This window comes from Rhinolophus ferrumequinum, chromosome 23 (assembly GCF_004115265.2).
Source record: "Rhinolophus ferrumequinum isolate MPI-CBG mRhiFer1 chromosome 23, mRhiFer1_v1.p, whole genome shotgun sequence".
In the NCBI taxonomy this organism is placed as follows: Eukaryota; Metazoa; Chordata; class Mammalia; order Chiroptera; family Rhinolophidae; genus Rhinolophus; species Rhinolophus ferrumequinum.
This window is the reverse complement of record NC_046306.1, coordinates 37,858,241-37,872,770: the sequence shown is the minus strand read 5'-3', so window position 1 is coordinate 37,872,770 and position 14,530 is coordinate 37,858,241. Positions and strand designations below refer to the sequence as shown.

Below are 14,530 nucleotides of genomic sequence, written 5' to 3'. Positions count from 1 at the left end.
GGGTTTACAACACTTGTTCAGTGTCAGGTGCATGCAGAAAAGTGCACACGTGTCCAGTCCAGTGATTCTCACAGACTCAACACACCTGTGTGCCCATTGCTTAGTGCCCAAAACAACACTCTGCGTAGAATGACCAGCTTTCCTGCTTTACGCTGGACTGAGGGGTTTCCCAGGATGCAGACTAGAAAAGTCCTGGGCAAACAGAGACAGTGGGTTGCACTAACTCCGGGCCTCTCAGAGGGTCCCCTCGCATCCTCTCTCCCACCAAGGGTAAGGCTGTCTGCATAATTTATGCATTTTTATCCAGTTTAAACTTGTTTTTAAAAATAAGAAATGGATGCATGTTGGGATTTTTCTCCTATACTTCCTCAAATCTGTGCTTCCTGTTTCTTTACTCATGACCAAAAAAATCTCTTCTTGGAATCTCATTACAAACCTGGGGAAGAGTAGTTGTGTCAGTATCTGCTCTGCTCAGAATTTGTAAGAGGAAGGCTCACTATTCCGTACACCCCAACCCCCTTTTTGGGGTCGATCTTATTTTGAAAACTAAACTCGCAGGAAAGCTCAATCCTGTTTCCATGGTATGACATTTTGGTGACTTGGTAGTATGTGGTTGCCTCTGAAATCCTGAAAGGATAGAGGGAAGGGGTGAGTGTGTGTGCACACATGTGTGTGTGAGATTGGGGAAGTGGACACAAGCTCCGTCATTGTCCTAGAGACCAGTGTTTTCCGAACCACTAGTCACAACTCATTTTTGGGTTGTAAAATGAATTCAGTAGAATCGACTGGAATTAAAAAAGAAGAAATTGACAACATTGAACTAAGACAGAATAAGAAGTAACAGAGTGGATGGCAAGTAAAACGGTAAGATTTGTTTTGTGACACCTTGTTTTAAATAAATAAATAAATTTAAATATACGTATATTTGTGCAAATAAATACACACACACATATGTATCTGTATGATACATATGGTTTATGATGTAAAATGTAGTTCTTCCTGTGACCCGGTGATAAAGTTGAAAAACACTGTCTCAGATACTGAGAAAGATGAAAGGGCCCAGCCTGATGTGGTAAATTCCAGTTCCAGGACAGAAGAATGTTTCTCCCTCTATATACATATATGTATTTGTTGAATATAAACATAAAACATTTCATAAAGGATTAAGCTAGTTTCTGAGAATATGAAATAAAACTGTCTGGTTGGCCACCTGTACCCACCTGTAGTTGCTGCAGAAAGACTTACTCATCTTAGTCTGATGTTGTTTTCTCTCTAATTTGGGGGACTTCACCTTCTCTTCTATGCCATTCCTCCTGCTGGTAGCCTGGTGAAGTCCCTGGACTCCGTCTCAGAAAAAAGTTAAAGGCATGTAATAAAAATAAAGTACATATAATTAAAAGGAAACCAATTATATTGAAACAGTTTCAAAATATTGTCCTATGTAATCATGTCCTATATAATAATACATGTGCTTATATTAAATACAGTAGCTCCCACCTTGTCTGCAGTTTCACTTTCCATGGTTTCAGGTACCTGCAGTCAACTGCAGTCTGAAAATAATAAATAGAAAATTCCAGAAATAAACAACTCATCAGTTTTAAATTTCGCGCTGTTCTGAGAAGTGTGATGAAAACTTCTGCCATCCCGCTCCATCCCACCTGGATCTGAATCATGGATCTCTTTGCCCACGGTCTCCACACTGTAGACACTCTCTGCCCATGAGTCACTTAGTAGCTGTCTGGGTTATCAGCTCGCCTGTCATAGTACTGCAGTGCTCATGTTCACCTAATCCTTATTTTACTTAATAATGGCCCCAAAGTGCAAAATGGCCCCAGTGGGGGGTGGGGGAGGGAAAGCTCCTTGTAGCCTGAGGGCTCAAACTTGTCAGGTCTGTGGCAGCTGGTTCTGCCTATGGTCACAGCATCTGATGCTTCCGGAACCCTCCTTAGCAGGGGACTCACAGTGAGGTTTCTGAACCAGCAGCAACAGCATCACCTGGGAACCTGTCAGGAATGCAAATCCATGGGCCCATCCTAGACCTACTCAATCAGGAGCTCTAGGGTGGGGCCCAGCAATCCGTTAACAGGTCCCCCAAGTGGTTCCACAGGCTCAAGATTGAGAACACTAGTCCACAGGATGGGACACATAGCACACCCATTGCTTTGGGGATGGCGCTCTTTATAGGTGGAAGAGACAAGGCAGGCACTCCTGGTTCCCTAAATTGCATTGGCTGAGTTTCTGTGATGGGAAAGGGAAAAACATCATATATTAATTAGAAAATGTGAACCTCCCAGGTATCATTTCTCATTAAAGTCGCTTAGCAGCATCTAGTGGTAGGTTTGGGTAAGACAGGGTGTCATCCGTGAAGGATGCTTGATTTCTTCCGTTTCCTTTTTAAAAAAGATCTTAGATCCAAAGGAGTCTGGGGGCCTAAAAGGGCTGAAGCAGGAGGTCACTCCTCCAGATGGGGCTCACTGTGAGGCGCTGTCCTGGGTACCTGTGAACCCCTGCTGTGCAAGGGCGAGCCCTACAGCTGTGCTCGCACACTTACTCTTTCATTCAACCTTTACCACCAAGCTTCACATGAGGTTCAGAGCATGATGTGGCTCCTGCCCTCAGCTGCTCACAGCCCAGTAGGGAGATGGATGTAAACCAGACAATCTAAACAGCAAAAGCAGAAACACAAGAGTCACCTTTGCTCAAGATGAAGTTCAAGTTGCTGCATGGCCCACATCTTCTACCTGCCTCTCTCTCCAGTATCCACTCAGCTGCTCTTTTCCAAGAAGCCCTGGGCTGGCTTTGGGCTGCTGCCTCTTCTCCTCTTCCTCTCTGACCCCTCCTGCAGTTCCTGGTACCTGCCCCTTTGCTCATCACTTCTCTTTCTGGAAGTCCCTTTGGCTCTTCAGTACATAGGACCAGCCTGGAAGCCTTCTCTGACATCGTCCGGTGCCCCAGGGCCTCTCTGTGCTCAATGACACCCTGGGCATGTGTTTGTGACTGAGTTGCCACCCTCGCTGGACAGTGGGCTCCTAGGGTCCATGTCTTATTTTCTGACAGCCAGGCTGGTGCTGAACAGCACCTGACGCATGTCAGAGACGTCTCCTTAGCCCCCTTTGAGCTGGTGAAAGTGGGGCCCTTATTACTTTTCCTGAACACCTCTCCTTATGATGAATAGTTTGTATTACTGAGCTATAAAGACCACATTAATGTGGACATAAGTCCGCATCGGGATTCATCCATTCCTGGATGGCTTCTTGTCTCAGCACAGGCATCAGTTTTATAAACCTGGTCAGCACTTCGCTGGGTGCCGTAGAATCTTGGTTGACTCATGCAGAACCACGCAGAGCACTAGTGTCAGACCCAGGTTGGAAGGCATCTTCAAGTCAACCATGGAGCCTCCCTCCCAGGGCAGGCGATCCTCCAACAGACTCCATCAGAGGACAGCCATCAACCAACCAACCACCAACTCATGAGATATAAGAAAGATCGTGCTTGCCCTGGTGGTCCAGAGACTATAGATGACATATTCCTGATTTCTGATGTCCCCATTTGTAACAACCCTTTGCTATCCTATTTATGGTTTAAAAGTTTGCTAAGTGAATAGGCTTAGGGAGGGGTCTCATGGGGGGCACACTGAGTCCCCTGTGTCTTTAGTGAGAACGGGCTGGTAGAACTTGTCTGAGGATCTGTCTGTGGGAATGGCAAGTTTTTCCAGGGCCTTGAAGTGTGTGTGTGTGTGTGTGTGTGTGTGTGTGTGTGTCCGCGCGCATGCGTGCACGCTTCCCTGCAGCTGGAAGGAGGCTGAGGCAGGAGGGTCTGTTGTTTCTGAAAGTGTCTCAGAGCCTGTATAGGTGGGTCTGAATCCTGCTGTCATATTTATGGGCAAGTTACTGCTCGTGTGCCTCAGTTTCTTCATCTGTAAAGTGGGAATAATAGCAGCATTTCCCCCGTAAGGTGGTTGTGAGGCTGATAAGTTGATTGATGGTAGAACTCGTCTGCAGAGCCGTTATTCCCACTATGGGCTGGGAAACCTATACCTGAAGGGGATGATAGAGTCTCTTCATACATAATCTTTTTTTTAACTCTTTATTCTGAAAAACTTCAAACATATAAAAGTGAGAGAATAGTCTCATGAGCCCCCATATAATTCTGAAGCAATGCTGGACACCATGTCATCTTATGCAGCAATATTTCAAAATGTATCTCAAAAAGATGTGGGTTATTTCTATAGAATGCAGAGCGTTAACTCACCTTTAAAAACAATAATTCTTTAATATCACTAAATATCCAGTGAGGGATCAGATTTCCAATTGTCTCATAATTTTAAAACTGAGATGATATTTACAGATAGCGTCACCCTCTTCAGTGCACAGTGTATCCATTTGACAAATGCATACAGTGCTGTAATCACACCCATAATCAAGATATGGGACAGTCCCCTCTCCCCAAAATTCCCTCTGCCCCTTTGCGGTCACACTGTCCCCCACCTCCCCCGAGCCCCTGGCAACCATTGAATCTGTTTTCTATCCTTCTGGTTTTGTCTTTTCCAGATTGTCATATAAATGGCATCAGACGGTGTTGTCTTTTCCATAATTTCTTTAAAGTTTGAATTGGGATCCAAATAAGGTCCACACATTATAAATTGTTTATGTGGCTCTTAGGTTTCTTTTAACCTATAGGTTCCCCTCCATCTCTTTTTTTTCCCCTTGAAATTTGTGAAATATTCATACTTTTAAACTCTGGGTGCTGTGGGCACCAGCTCTTTCCTATACACAAGGGAGAAAGCTAAGCTTTTATACAAGGCAGTTATGTTTATCTTTCACAGCCTCCCTGCAGCCTGTTGACACTGGGATCGCTGGCCTCTGCTCTGGACCCCAGCCATGCCAGCCAGTATCCTGCAGGCTTAGTTCTCGGGACTGCTCCGAAAAGGAGAGTCTGACTTTGGGATTCATCCATTCCTGGATGGCTTCTTGTCTCTAAGATTAGAGCCTTTTCAATTCCTATTTCTTGGAAACATTTCCTAGTATGTATGAACACTGGTGTGGGTAAGAATACGGGGCTGCACACCAGGAATTAATGGGTGTACCTCTGTATTTGACATTACAGGTAACTGTTTAAATGGAGATTTTTTTTTTCTTTTGTGAGAAGGGAAACCTGATCAAACTAGCTTAAGCAGAAAGGACACTCTTTGGTTTTATTTTGAAATAATTTTAGACTGCTAAAAAGTTGCAAAAATAGCCCAGAGGTTTCCCACATACTCTTCACTCAGCTTCCCCAAATGTTCACAACTAATAACTAATAACTAATAACCACAGTATAATGATGAAAACCAAAAGGTTAATGATGGCACTATCCTAGTAATAGACTTGATTAAAATTTCACTCATTAGCCCACTAACATTTTTTCTGGTCCTGCATCCTACTTGCTTTTAGGCGTCGTGTCTCCTTAGTCTCTTCCAATCTGGGACAGTTCCTGTCTTTCTTTATCTTTCATGACCTTGATGGCCAGTTATTTTGTGCAATATCCCTCCATCTGGGCTTCCCTGATGTTTTCTCAGGATTAGATTGAGGCTATGCATTTGTGGCAGGAGCACCACACAAGTGATGAGTTCTCACTGCATCTTATCAGGGAGCTTCGTGCTGGTGATGTGACTTGGATCACTTGGTTAAGGTGCTGTCAGTCAGGTTCCTCCACCATAAAAATAACTAGTTTTTTTAAATTATTATTAGTTTCAGGTGTACAAAACAATGTAATAGTTAGACATTTATACCCCTCACAAAGTGATAACTCCCCTCCCCCAATCTACTACCCTTCTGACATCGTAAGCAGTCGTTACATTTCCACTGTCTCTATTCCTTATGCTGTGCTCCACTTCCTGTGACCATATGTATATGTGACATTCATTATCATTCATTATTATTCAGCTTCAGGTGTACACTGCAGTGGTCAGGCACCTACATCATCCCTGAGGTGGTCTCCCTAATAAGGCAGATGTCCATCAGACACCCTACAAAATCTTTACAACATTGTAGATCATATTCCCCAAACTGACTTTCGTATCCCGGGGCAATCTTGTGGTTACCGACTGTGCTTTCTAATCCCCTCACCTTCCCCCTCATCCCCTCCCCCCCTCACCTAGCAACCCTCAGTTTTTCCTCTATGTCTCTGAGACTGTTTCTGATTAGTTTGTTCATTTATTCTATTTTTTAGATTCCACATATAAGTGAGATCATATGATATTTGTCTTTCTCTGTCTGACTTATTTCACTTAGCATAATGTTCTCTAGGTCCATCCATATTGTTGCAAATGGTAAGATTTCTTTCTTCTTTATGGCTGCAAAATACTGCATTGTATAAATGTACCACAGTTTCTTAATCCAGTTGTCTACTGATGGGCATTTCAGTTGTTCCCATGTCTTGGCTATTGTGTATAGTGCTGCAATAAACATAGGGGTGCATACATTTTTTGGAATTAGAGTTTTGGATTTCTTCGGATAGATACCTAGGAGTGAAATTGCTGGATCATAGGGTAGTTCCATTTTTCAGATTTTTGAGATACCTCCATACCACTGTTTTCCATAGTGGCTGCACCAGTCTGCAATCCCACCAACAGTGCACAAGGGTTCCCTTTTCTCCACATCCTCGCCAGCACTTGTTGTTTGTTGATTTATTGATAATAGCCATTTTGACTGGGGTGAGGTGGTATCTCATTGTGGTTTTTATTTGCATTTCTCTGATGGTTAGTGAGGTTGAGCATTTCTTCATATGTCTGTTTGCTATCTGTATGTCCTGTTTAGAAAAATGTCTCTTCATGTCCTCTGCCCATTTTTTAATTGGGTTGTTTGTTTTTTTGGAGTTGAGTTGAGTGAGTGTTTTGTAAATTTTGGATATTAGCCCCTATTGGATATATCATTGGCAAATATATTTTCACATTCAGTAGGATCCCTTTTTGTTTTATTGATGGTTTCCTTTGCTGTGAAAAAACTTTTTAGTTTGATGTAATCCCACATGTTTCCCTTGCCCAAGGGGATATATCAGTAAAAATCATACTCCGATTAATGTCTGTAAAGTTTCTTCCTATATTTTCTTCTAGGTATTTTATGGTTTCAGATCTTACATTTAAGTCTTTAAGCCATTTTAAATTTATTCTTGTATATGGTGTAAGGAGGTGGTCCAGCTTCATTTTTTTTGCATGTATCTGTCCAGGTTTTCCAGCACCATTTATTGAATAGACTGTCTTTACCCCACCGTAAATTCTTGCTTCCATTGTCGTAGATTAAATGACCATATAGGCATGGATTTATTTCTGGGCTCTCTATTCTGTTCCATTGATCTATGTGTCTGTTCTTATGCCAGTACCATGCTGTTTTGATTACTGTAGCCTTGTAGTATAATTTGATGTCAGGTATCATTATACCTCCCACTTTGTTCTTATTTCTCAAGATTGCTAAGGCTATCCGGGGTCTTTTATGGTTCCATATAAATTTTAGGGTTATATGTTCTGTTTCTGTGAAAAATGTCCTTGGTAGTTTGACGGGAATTGCGTTGAATATGTATATTACCTTAGGCAATATGGACATTTTATCTATATTAATTCTTCCTATCCATGAACATGGTATGTGTTTCTATCTATTTGTATCTTCTTTAATTTCTCTCTTCAGTGTCTTATAATTTTCTGAGTACATATCTTTCACTTCTTTGGTTAAATTTATTCCCAGGTATTTTATAGTCTTTGAAGCAATTGTAAATGGGATTGTTTTCTTAATTTCCCCTTCTGATATTTTATTACTGGTATATACAAATGCAACTGATTTCTGAATATTAATTTTGTATCCTGCTACTTTACTAAATTCATTTATCAGCTCTAATAGTTTCTTGGTGGAGTGTTTAGAGTTCTCTATATATAGTATCATGTCATCTGCATATAATGACAATTTTACTTCCTCCCTACCAATATGGATGCTTTTTATTTCTTTTTCTTGTCTGATTGCTGTGGCTAGAACTTCCAGAACTATGTTGACTAAAAGTTGAGAAAGTGGGCAACCTTGCCTTGTTCCTTACCTTAAGGGGAATGGTTCTGGCTTTTCTTCATTCAGTATGATGTCAGCTGTGGGTTTATCATATATGGCCTTTATTATGTTGAGATATGGTCCCTCTATTTGCACTTTCTTAAGAGTTTTTACCATAGATGGCTGCTGGATTTTGTCAAATGCTTTTTCTGCATCTATTGATATGATCAGGTGATTTTTATTTTTCATTTTGTTAATGTGGTATATCACATTAATTGATTTGTGGATATTGAACCAACGTTGCATACAGAGATGAATCCCACTTGCTCATGGTGTATGATCTTTTTAATGTATTGCAGAATTCTCTTCGGTAATATTTTGTTGAGGGTTTTTGCATCTATATTCATTAGGGATATCAGCCTGTAGCTTTCTTTTTTTGTAATGTCTTTGTCTGATTTTGGGATCAGGGTGATAGTGGCGTCGTTAAAAGAGTTTGGGAGACTTCCCTCCTTCTGGATTTTTTGGAAGAGCTTGAGGAGAATAGATGATAATTCTTTTTTGAAAGTTTTGTAAAATTCACCTTTAAAGCCATCTGGTCCAGGGATTTTGTTTGTTGGGAGCTTGTTGGTTACTGATTCAATTTCCCTGGTAGTAATCTGTCTATTCAGGTTTTCTGTTTCTTCTTGAGTTAGCCTTGGAAGGTTGTATGCTTCTAGAAAGTTATCCATTTCTTCCATATTGTCTAATTTGTCAGGGTATAATTGCTCCTAGTAATTTCTTAAAATGTTTTGTATTTCTGTGGTGTCTGTTGTCACTTCTACTCTTTCATTTCTGATTTTATTACTTTGGGCCCTCTCTCTCTTTTTTTTGATGAGTCTGGCTAAAGGTTTGTTGATTTTGTTTATTTTCTCAAAAAGCCATCTCTTAGCTTTATTGATCTTTGGTATTGTTTTTTTGTTTTGGTCTCTATTTCATTTATTTCTGCTCTGATTTTTATTATCTCCTTCCTTCTACTCCCTTTAGGCTTATTTTGCTGTTCTTTTTCCAGATCCCTTAAGTGTAAGGATAAACTGTTGATTTGCGATTTTTCTTGTTTCTTCAGGTAGTCCTGCATTGCTATGAATTTCCCTCTTAGGACTGCTTTCGCTGCGTCCCATAGATTTTGGGTCATTGTGTTTTCATTTTTGTTTGTCTTGAGGTATCTTTTGATTTCTTCCTTGATCTCATTGTTGACCCATTCATTATTTAGTAACATGTTATTCAGCCTCCATGTATTTGTGTGTCTTCCAGTTTTTTTGTGTGTGATTGATTTCTAATTTCATAGCATTGTGGTCAGAGAAGACACTTGATATGATTTCAATTTTCTTAGACTTACTGAGACTTGTTTTGTGGCCTAACATGTGATCTATCTTTGAAAAGGTACCATGTACACTAGAGAAGAACGTATATTCTGCAACGTTGGGGTGAAATGCTCTAAAAATATCGATTAAATCCAACTGGACCAATGTCATTTAGGGCTGCTGTTTCTATATTGATTTTCTGTTTGGAGGACCTGACCCTTGTTGTCAGTGGTGTGTTGAAGTCCCCTACTATGATAGTGTTACTGTTGATCTCTGTCTTTATGTCAGTCAATATCTGTTTTATATATTTAGGTGCTCCTATGTTGGGTGCATAGATGTTTATTAGGGTTAGGTCCTCTTGTTGGATCGATCCCTTTATTCTTATGTAGTGCCCATCTTTGTCTTTTAATGTAGTCTTCATTTTACAGTCTAGTTTGTCAGATATAAGTATTTCTACTCCAGATAGTCTGGTATTGCCTCTTTTCTCCTTCTGGTATTCCTATGGTACGCATGTTATTGTGCTTGATGTTTTCCCACTGGTCTCTTAAACCATTTTCATTGTTTTTCCTTCTTTTTTCTTTTTGTTGTTCCACTTGGGTGATCTCTGCCAACTTGTCTTCTAAATCTCTGATTTGGCCCTCTGCCTTATCTAACCTGTTGGTAATTCCTTCAAGTGTGTTCTTTATTTCAGTTATTGTATTCTTTAGTTCTAACTGGTTGTTCTTTATGATTTCTCTATCCTTCTTTATGTTGTCACTAAGCTCCTTAAACATTTTTATCATCAGGGTTCTAAACTCTGTCTCTGATAGGTTGTCTCTACTTCATTTAGTTCCAATTTTGGAGATTTCTTTGGTTCTTTTATTTGGGACATGTTTCTTTGTTTCCCCATTCTGGCTGACTCTCTGTGTTTGCTTCGATGTATTAGGTATATTCCCTAGGGTTTTCAGTCTTTGCTGGGTGGTCTTATGTAGTATGTGTCCTTTATATTTGAATTGCACCACTTCCCTATTCTCCTATGCATGTGCTCCAGAGGTGACCCTTGTGTTGTGTGTATTCTACTGTTAAAGTTGAGCTTTAATTGCTTTTGGCTTGTCAGTAGGTGGGATTGACTCCTAGGCTGACTAGTTGTGAGAATTGGTTATGCCCACAATGGATGAGCTGCGGTGTGAGGGTTGATCCCTCAGATGAGGCCCTTGTGCTTGTAGAGAATTCCCTCTGGGTGTATCACTTGTAAGACAAAACCCAGTAATACTCTGGTTTGGTCTGGAGTTGGCCTCTGGGTGTGTTGAATCTTGTGCCTCTCGGGCTGGGCCCTTCAGGTAATCCTCATGTGAGTTTCTTAGCTGTTCAGTGTGATGAGCAGTGAATTCTTTCATGGGTTATAGATGTTCAATTTGTGGTAAGTTCCAGAGGAGAACTCAGGAAGCCCACCTCACTGGCGCCATTCCTATGACTTCTGACTGGCACTTCGGCAAGTCGCAGGAGGTGCTTCCCCAGAACATTCCAGTAAAAGGCGAAAGTAGAGGAGATAGGGAGCATGAGAGAGTAAATGGGAGTCTTACACCATTCCGCCTTGGGAATCCCTGTTGGATAGTAGGTCAGGCTTTCGGTCCCACTGGACAGTAGCCCCAGCCAGGAACCTTCAGTTCCTGCCTAACCCACAGGGGATCTGTGAGAGACTCATGGAAGGGAGAGGAAAGAGACCTACTAGCATGTGTGGATTTGCACTGGATGAGCTACTGCTGCCAACTGTACCACACATTTGAGAGTAGGCCTCAGAGAGAAGAGAGCTGCTCCACATAAAAGCCACCAAATGTTGTGTCCGCTTGCTCGCAGGCTGTGAAAAAATTCATGAGTGAGATAGAAATAGAGAAGATTTATTAAAGTAAGAGGAGGGTTGGCTGGGTAGAGTCTGCTGGAAACTACTGCCAGATAACTATTTATTTAAATTAAAGTTTATTGGAGTGACAATTGTTAGTAAAGTTATATAGGTTTCAAGTGTACAATTTTGTAATACATCATCTATATATCACATTGTGTTTGACCCCCTTAACCCTCATCTACCCCCACCTCCACCCTCTGGTAACCACTAAACTATTGTCTGTGTCTATGAGTTTTTGTTTCTTCATTTGTTTGTCTTGTTCTTTTGTTGTTTTCACTTTCATATACCACATATCAGTGAAATCATATAGTTCTTGACATTTTTGTCTGACTTACTTCGCTCAGCATAATAATCTTAGGATCCATCCATGTTGTCGCAAATGGTACTATTTCATCTTTTCTTATGGCAGAACAGTATTCCATTGTGTGTATATACTACAACTTCTTTATCCAATCATCTATCAAAGGACAACTTTGGTTGTTTCCATGTTTTGGCCACTGTAAATAAAGCTGCAATGAACATTGGAGCACATATATCTTTACAGATAAATGTTTTCAGATTTTTTGGGTAGATACCCAAGAGAGCGATTGCTGGGTCATATGGTAATTCTATTCTTAATTTTTGAGGAACCTCCACACTGTCTTCCATAGTGGCTACACCAATCTGCATTCCTGCCAACAGTGTATGAGGGTCCCTTTTTCTCCACAGCTTCTTCAGCACTTGTTATTATTTGTCTTGTTGATGATAGCCATTCTAACTGGGGTGAGGTGGTATCTCATTGTGGTTTTTATTTGCATTTCTATGATGATTAGTGATAGTGAACATTTTTTCATTTGTCTATTGGCCACTTGTATGTCTTCTTTGGAGAAATGTCTATTCAGATCCTCTGCCCATTTTTTAATTGGATTTTTTTTGTTGTTGTTGTTGTTGAGTTGTATGAGTTCCTTATATATTTTGAATATTAGCCCCTTATCGGAGGTGTTGTTTGCAAAAATGTTCTCCCATTCGGTTGGTTGCCTCTTTATTTTGTTGATTGTTTCTTTTGCTGTACAGAAGCTTTTTAGTTTGATATAGTCCCATTTATTTATTTTAGCTTTTATTTCCCTTGCCTTTAGGGTCAAATTCATAAAATGCTCTTTGAACCCAAGGTCCATAAGTATAGTACCTATGTTTTCTTCTATGCAGTTTATTATTTCAGGTCTTATGTTTAAGTCTTTGATCCATTTTGAGTTAATTTTGGTACACAGTGATAGATAGCAGTCTTGTTTCATTCTTTTGCACGTAGCTTTCCAATTCTCCCAGCACCTTTTACTGAAAAGGCTGCCTTTTCTAAATTGTGTGTTTTTGGCTCCTTTGTAGACAATTATCTGTCCATATTTATGTAGTTTTTTTTTCCTGGGTTCTCAATTCTATTCCATTGGTATCTGTGTCTATATTTCTGCCAATACCATACAATTTGATTATTGTAGCCCTGTAGTACAAGCTAAAGTCAGGGAGTGTGATACCTCCAGCATTGTTCTTTTTTCTCATGGTTGCTTTCATATATGGCCTTTATTATGTTAAGGTATTTTCCTTCTATTTTATTAAGTGTTTTAATCATAAATGGATGTTGTATCTTGTCAAATGCTTTTTCTGCACCAATTGATATAATCATATGATTTTTGTCCTTTATTTTGTTTATATGATGTATCACATTGATGGATTTGCATATGTTGAACCCTCCTTGTGCCCCTGGGATGAACCCCACTTGGTCGTGATGAATAATCTTTTTAATGCATTGTTGCATTCGATTTGCTAGAATTTTGTTTAGGATTTTTGCATCTGTATTCATCAGAGATATTGGTCTGTAGTTTTCTTTTTAGTGTTGTCCTTACCAGGTTTTGGTATCAGGGTAATGTTGTCCTCATAAAATGAGTTAGGGAGTACTGTCTTTTCTTCAATTTTTTGTAAGAGTTTGAGCAGGATTGGTATTAGATCCTCTTTGAAGATTTGGTAGAATTCACTAGTGAAGCCATCTGGTCCCAGACTTTTGCTTTTGGGAAGATTTTGGATGACTGATTCAATTTCGTTACTGGTGATCGGTCTGTTTAGATTTTCCGTTTCTTCATGGTTCAGACTAGGAAGGCTATATGTTTCTAAGACCTTGGCCATTTTTTCTAGGTTATTGAATTTGGTGGCATATAGTCCTTCATAGTATTCTTGGATGAGCCTTTGTATTTCTGTGGTGTCCGTGATAACTTCCCCTTTTTCATTTCTGATTTTATGAGTGTCTTCTCTCTTTTCATCTTAGTGAGTCTAGCCAAGGGTTTGTCAATTTTATTATTCTTTTCAAAGAACCAGCTCTTTGTCACATTAATTTTTTCTATTGTCTTTTTGTTCTCTATTTCATTTAGTTCTGCTCTGATTTTTATTATTTCCTTTCTTCTGCTGACCTTGGGTTTCATTTGTTCTTCTTTCTCTAGTTCTTTAAGGTGTAATGTGAGGTTATTTATTTGGGATTTTTCTTGTTTCTTGAGATAGGCCTGTAATGATATAAATTTCCTTCTTAAAACTGCTTTCGCTGCATCCCAAAAATTTTGGTAGGATGTATTTTCATTGTCATTTGTTTCTATGTATCTTTTGATCTCTAATTTCTTCTTTGACCCGGTTGTTCTTTAAAAGTATGTTGTTAAATCTCCATGTATTTGTGGTTTTTCCTGCTTTCTTTTTGCAGTTGATATCCAATTTCAAAGCCTTGTGATCAGAGAATATGCTTGGTATGATTACAATCTTCTTGAATTTGCTGAGGCTGATTTTATGTCCCAATATATGGTCTATCCTTGAGAATGTTCCATGTACACTAGAAAAAAATGTATAGTCTGATGTTTTAGGATGAAGTGCTCTATAAATGTCAGTTATGTCCATTTCATCTAACATGTCATTTAGGCCTGCTATTTCATTTGTTATTTTCTGTTTGGATGATCTAACCATAGTTGTCAATGATGTATTTAGGTCCCATAGTATAATTGAGTTTTGGTCAATTTCTCCCTTTAGTTCTGTTAGTAGTTGCTTGGTATATTTCAGTGCTGCCTGATTGGGGGCATAAATATTGATGACAGTTATGTCTTATTATATAACACCCTTCATCATTATGAAATGTCCATCCTGTATCTTGTTACCGTTTTTATCCTGAAGTCTGTTTGTGACATCAGTATGGCTACACCTGATTTTCTCTGAATACCATTTTCTTGGAGTGTCAGTTTCCACCCCTTCACTTTGAGTCTATATTTGTCCTTATAGCTGAGATGTGTCTGTTGGAG

The 14,530-nt window shown here is 39.7% G+C and overlaps 1 protein-coding gene across 1 annotated transcript in view; it reads left to right on the top strand.

Moving 5' to 3' along the window:
- The window catches only part of BFSP1 (beaded filament structural protein 1), a gene marked incomplete at its 3' end in the record, with an annotated part of 46,374 nt that overhangs the window by 22,942 nt on the left and 8,902 nt on the right, over positions 1-14,530 (top strand). The gene's annotated exons all lie outside the window — the stretch shown is intronic.